Below are 6,790 nucleotides of genomic sequence, written 5' to 3' on the forward strand. Positions count from 1 at the left end.
GGCCGCGCACTCCCGCAGAGGCTGAGGCGCGAGGGGCCGCCTTTCGCCGAGGCGAGCCGGGCGGAGGCCTTGGGCTAATGCAGGGAATGGCGGCCGCCCCTCGTTAACATAAGCACCGCAGAGCCGGGTTTAAGCGGCACCACCGACCGATTCCTCTTAATAAAGAGCTGTGCGGGAGCCGCGTTTTGTCCTCCGTGGGTGCGGGCTGTGGGAGGCACCGAGCCCCCGCAGAGAAAGCTTAAAATGGAGGTTACGCACGGTGGGCTGCAGGCAGAGGGCCCTGTTTCTCACACACTGCAGCCCCGGCCAGGTGGGGAGGTGAGCCGGCTGCCAGCAGGGCTTGGCCAACCCAACCCACCATAGGGACCCACACAGATCATCGATCCCAACTCCCGGCTCCACATGGGACTACAGAAAGATCAGAGCCGATGTCTGAACACTCCTTCAACACCACGCCCCACAAACTGCATGCACAGCCACCTGGATTTGCCATAGCCACCTCTCATTGTGGATTGCAAACCTCCATCCGGAGTGGCAGTCAGCATCGTTTCCTGAGATTGTTTTTTCCCTTTGTAGCACAATGTGGTGCTGCATGGACAGACCCAGAAAAGATGAAATGCTCCAGCACTCCACTCTGATGCAATTTGGTGGTGTGACGTAACATTATAGACATGTTCAGGCACCAGAATGTTGTCCTTCCCATCACTGCAAGCAGGCAGCACAGCTGGGCAACAGAAAGACACAAAGGCTGTAAAACGTCTAAAAGGTCACAGAAACAATGTCTTAGGACTTTGGGAAGAAAAACAGAAGAAAGCTCTGATTCCAACATGTTCTTCTCAGGAGCTGGCAGCTCCAGAGATAGCTTCCATCTGTGCTGAAGGTGTTCCAGGGAGTTTTGGAGGAGCCCCGCTTGAATATCCTTGAAGGGAGCATATAAGCAGGAAGGGGAATGGCTGTTTACAAGGGTTGATAGTGATAGGACAAGGGGAATGGTTTTAAACTGAGACAGAGGAGGTTTAGGTTAGATATTAGGAGGAAGTTCTTCACATAGAGAGTGGTGACACACTGGAACAGATTGCCCAAGGAGGTTGTGGATGCCCTGAACCTGAATGCATTCAAGGCCAGGCTGGATGTGGCTCTGGGCAGCCTGGTCTGGTGGTTGGCGACCCTGCACATAGCAGTTGAAACTAGATGATCATTGTGGTCCTTTTCAACCCAGGCCATTCCATGATTCTATGATTCATAAACACACAGTGCTGTATGAGCAGCAAATTGCAGGATGACCAACCATAGGGTCACGCAATGCTCACACAGTTGTGTGCAGCCTTTTGCAATGAATAAATAAATTCTAGGCCCTGTAGTGTGAACTCAAATTTGACTTCTTAACATCTCAATACACAGAATTATTCTCAGGGCGTGTGTCTTTGATTTGAAATGTTGACATGTCTTATTTCAGACCTATACACAGCCAGCTTTTGCTTCCCTTCAGAATTATATTTTCACATGGTCTCAGCTGTCAGTGTCTCTATCCCCTATGTTACAGATAAAAAGCATTATTATGATAAACTATTATAGTTAAATCACTCAACTGCACAGCAGCTAAGTCAGCTTAGTCTGTCACCACAGCATTTAATTCCAGTACTCTCATCAGAGAAACATATACATTTTCCTTTCACTTTCATTCAAAAATAAGGATCATCCATATAATTTTTTAAATTTAGTTTTCAGCGTTAAAGACAATTGGCAGTGTAGAACAGAAAGTTTTTATAAACTGTTGAGGCCAGGGTCTTTTTTTCAATCTGCAAATAAATACAGGAAAATGAAGTACTTTTATGGTTTTGAGCAGCACTCAGTTACCACACCTTTTTTTTAACTTGCAATTAGACTGAGCCAGTAGGTTGTTTTAAAAATGAACTTACCAGCTTGGTGGTGGGTCTGAAGGTTATATGAACTGGAGCAAAAGAGAGAGGAAATTAATTTGACTGCTGTGAGGACATATAAACAAATTTCTTACCTTTACTTGAATTAAATTATTTAAAATGCTCAACCTCATCCCTAAGAAAATACAGCCAGTCTTTTGAGCAAACTAACATTAATTTACCTCATTGTTAACTCAAAGCATGGCATCACACTTCAGTGTTCTTTAGGGAGAAAAATTATTTGTACTACTAAAATTTTTCAAATTTTCCAGGAACAACATTTATGAAAATTCACTACGTAAACAGTACAGAGTGCTGCAGTGCACTCACACAACTTCCTTTGAACCAGCTGTATTTCAGTAGTTTTGCAGTTTTATCTGCAAAGCATAAAGTCAACAAAAATCTGTGAGGACAGTCCTATCAGTCACAGTTACCTTTAAGTTCTGCCTTCACAATGTCTGGGAAAACTCAATATGGTTTTACCCTTCACTGGAATATTTGTGCTGGTCTTCTCTTGCAGTATTTGTGCTGGTCTTCTCTTGCATACACATCTAAGATCTAAAGTATCTGTATTACTTGATGGAGTTTAACCTGGCAGGTGGCTAAGCAGCACACAGTCATTTGCTCACTCCTCAACTTGCAGTGGGATGGAGGAGAGAACTGGGGAAAAATAGTAGAATTGTGGGCTTAGATAAAATCATTTACTAAGATAGAGAAAATGATAATAATTATGACAAATATGTATGTATATATATATATATATGTATGTTTATAACAAGTGATGCACAAGCAATTGCTCTCCACCTCCTGACCAGTGCCCAGCTAGTCCCCCAAACATTGGAAGAGAGCGAGATGAACTCCCACCCCCTTCAACACTCCTTCCACATGATGCTATATGGTATGGAATTTCCCTTTGGCCAATTTAAGTCAACTGTCCTAATTCTGTCCCCCCCAGCTTCTTGGGTCCTTTGCTGTGGATGGCCTTAGCTGTGTACAACACTGCTTAGCAGCAACTATAAACAGTGGTGCATTATCAGCATAGTTTTTCTCCTAAACCAAAATGGAGCATCATACCAGACATTCTGAAGAAAACAATTCCATCCCAGCTGAAACTAGTGCAGTTCTGAACAATTGTTATAACTGCAATTAAAAAATAAGCAATCTTTAGTTATTACTGTTCTTGAAAAAAGCAGTCTCTATGTCAGGGAGGTTACAATTTATGGTTTCTTTGATTTCAAGAGGTTCTTAATTATGCATTTCATTCCCAATTCTGTGAATGCTACTTAATATTAATGTTAGTAATATCCTGAAATCCAAGGAGCAACTCACCTGCATGGCAGGCCTGATAAGAGTTAAAGCCATCCTTCTGCTCTCCATCATTCTTTAACTGCTGCCATTCACCAAATGATTGTTGTATTTACATTTCCAAAAATTGCTTTTTGGGTCCTCACTTTCTGTCAGTTTCCCCTACATGGTTATATTTGTGCAGAGGCCCTGAGGCTTTGCATTGAAATCAACGTTTTACAACTCAAGGAATTTGTCAACATAATTATTCTGCAGCTAGCACTAATTTGTCTTTGCTGTCCAACAATCTGTCATTTTAATAGCAATTTTGTTCTCTAAAAGCCTTCTCTACAAGAAAGTGAACATGCACGTGTATGGGCATAGGCAAATGTGTACTTACACAGAAGTGAAAAACAGCTGGATGATACGGCATGCAGACACTGTGTGATCACAAAGGTTCTCATCACGGTGAGAGCCCCTCTCCGTGATCAACACATTGAACTCACATCCCAGTGCTGTCTGAGAAAGCATTCGGGAGCCACTGGGGGCTCATAGAAGAGCTCTGCCTGTGGTCTCACAGCAACAGCACCATGATTACAAACCAGCACTGATGCAGCACCACAGCAAACGGAGTGCCTTCTCATCAGCATATGTTCTCATGCACAGTAACATCTGAGCTCCTTCCGCATGCAGGGGACATTGAAATCACCTTTCTGGATGGCCTTCATGGGGTCCTGGGCACTTGGGTTCCAAAGCCTTCTTGGGATAAGGTTGCTGATCTATCATTGAGGGAGTTTTTGGTTGCATGGTGGGATGACGCAAGCAGAGCATTCTGCTGGCAGGCCTACCTGTAAAGCAAAGGACTGTGGGCTGTTCTTCAATGACCACATTCAGTATTACCTCACCTCCTCTGGAATTTGTTTCACAGCCAGATGTTTCAACTGAAATAAACTTTATGTAAAGCAGAGAAAGCTAAAGCAAAATAAAAGCAGTCTCACCTGCTGTATAATAAAACTTTATTTCATTAGCTTTACAACCTTTACAGCTTTATGGTTATTGGCTTTTTTATCTGCGCAGTTCTTACTGGTTCTTAAACAATGTGTTTGATAAAGCTGTGAGCACAGAGGTCTTGCAGAGGGACTTGTTTCAGAGGATCTGCCATGGAAAATGATATTTCAGAGGAACCCAGATTTTGTAACCAATGTGGCCATGAAGATATGTGATTTCTGGGTGCTCATTCACAGTGCCAATGCTGGAACACTGCTGTGCTATGCTGAGTTTACCAACAACGAATATAGTAACACAAATAGAGAAAACTGTATTTTCCTCAAGAATACTTCAGTAAATAAATGGAACAAAAGTCTGTTTCTTACCACAGGAATCACAGAATTGTAGAGGTAGGAAGGGACCTCTAGAGATCGTGTAGTCCAACCCCCCTGCAGAGCAGCTCCCTATAGCAGGCTGCACAGGCAAATACAATATGTATGCCTACTGCATTCAGCAACTCTCCCCCAGTATTCCTTTGATTCCCTTTTTTTCTTCCTCAGAATAAGCTCTTCCAGCCTCTTCTGATGGGTGGCTTTTTGAAACATCTGCGTTTTTGAGGCATTGACCTGGCCTTTGAAATACATCAAGTAATGCTGCACTGTGCAAAGCTGGGTTACATTTTTGCATTGAAATATATTGTTGCCTCTTAGAAGAGTTACAAAAAAGCATTTTGCACACTGGCTCTAAGTAAGCTGATAAAGACTGTGCAATTTGGTTTATCCTCACAAGAGCATGGGATACACCTGCAAGCAGGAAAGATGTTCCTGCACATTGCTGGAGTGCAGCTGGGGAAGAGCCCCCCAGCATAACCCACAGCAGCTCAGGATTTAGTGGAGCAGTTTTGACAAACTAACTACTAAATCTTTAATCATAGAGCCGTAGAATGGTTTGGGTTGGAAGAAACCTTTAAGTACATCTAGTTCCAACCCCCCTGCTATAAGCAGGGACACCTCCCACTAGAACAGGTTGCTCACAGCCCCATCCAGCCTGGCCTTGAATGCCTCCAGGGAGAGGGCATCCATAGCCTCCCTGGGCAACCTGTTCCAGTGCCTCACCACCCTCACAGTAAAGAATTTCTAATATCTAGTCTAAATCTGCCATCTTCCAGTTTAAAGCCATTTCCCCTTGGCCTGTCGCTATGTGCTGTTATAAAAAGTCTCTCCCCAGCTTTCCCGTAGGCACTCTTCAGATACTGAAAAGCTGCAATAATGTCCCTCTGGAGTCTTCTCTAGGCTGAAGAGCCCAACTCTCTCAGCCTGTCCTTGTAGAGGAGGTGCTCCAGCCCTCTGATCATCTTTATGGCCCTCCTCTGGACTCGCTCCTGCAGCTCCAATCATTGAACACCTCAGCTTTCCCCATATCCCTCATGACCACGTCTCCATTTTCCTTCCAGAGAGGGCACACACCTTCCCTGACCTTGCTTTTATCACTAATAATGATGTGTATGAAGGATAAAGTTTACTATCCCAGCTGAAGTTTTGGAAGAAAATCCAATTTCCACCTTCCAGCGCAGGTGTTAAGCTATGCAGTCAGAGCTTTGCTGGTGAGCTGATGGAGTGAAGAGAATATTTCCAGTGTGTGATTTCTTTTATCCACAGAGCCCTAGTGCGGTGGAAAAACACAAGCAGCAGTTTCTTTGCTCGTGGTTTCCAGCCCTGCATGTCCTAGCAGCTTTGTGCCCTGTGCCCAGGTTCTCTGTGCCTCTGAAAGCTGTGATCTTTGAGGCTGCCCACTTCCTCTGCCTTCTGCCTCCATTGTTTGCAGATTGCCAATAATCCTTAAAATGAAGCACTGGCAGCCAGTGTCAAAGAGCAGTGCCAGCCTTTGGGGTTGGTTTGGGTGCTGGTCCTTGGTAGGTCAGAATTGTTCAGCACCGTTTCACCTGTTGCCTGCTCCTCTTTCTTTTTACCTTTTCTTTTCACCTTTTGGATGATGTTGAATACATCCATCAGTTTCAAGCAAAAATATGACAGCTGAAAGATCAGAGCCTGCTTTCTGGCAGCCATTACCACATAAAGTAGACATCTAATTTCATTGCAAGTTTTGCCAAGAGAAGCACATTCTGCTTTTGTACTCATTGATCCAGAGCTTTTTAACGTTATCTGAATGAACAGTGCAGCTTGTGAACCTTTTTTACAGCTTATCTTTCTGCTTCTTTGGCTTTTGAATCTATCACCACAGGGGAGAAAACAATATCTCATCGCTCTTCTATCACTTGTTACCTCAAAATGTCCCAAAGAATTTAGTTTTCCTTATCACTGCAATGTGATACAGTGGAGGTGTAGTTGTGATAGTAGACCTCTTCATAATATGAGGGTGCTCAACAGAGTGCATGGATCATCCAGGTTTCCACTCTGTGCTGGAGAAATCCAGCAGGGAAAAGGAATGGAATTTTCTTGTCTCTCTTTGCGTCTTCTCTGAACTGTTGCTGCCTCTGAGTGATTAAATTCCTGAATTTTAACTGTCATTCATAGAGCAGTTGGACCCAGAGTATGTGAACGAGGGGTTTTCTGTGCTCTCCCCACCTTTCTCTGGTGATG

Source organism: Meleagris gallopavo, chromosome 4 (assembly GCF_000146605.3).
Source record: "Meleagris gallopavo isolate NT-WF06-2002-E0010 breed Aviagen turkey brand Nicholas breeding stock chromosome 4, Turkey_5.1, whole genome shotgun sequence".
Lineage (NCBI taxonomy): Eukaryota > Metazoa > Chordata > Aves > Galliformes > Phasianidae > Meleagris > Meleagris gallopavo.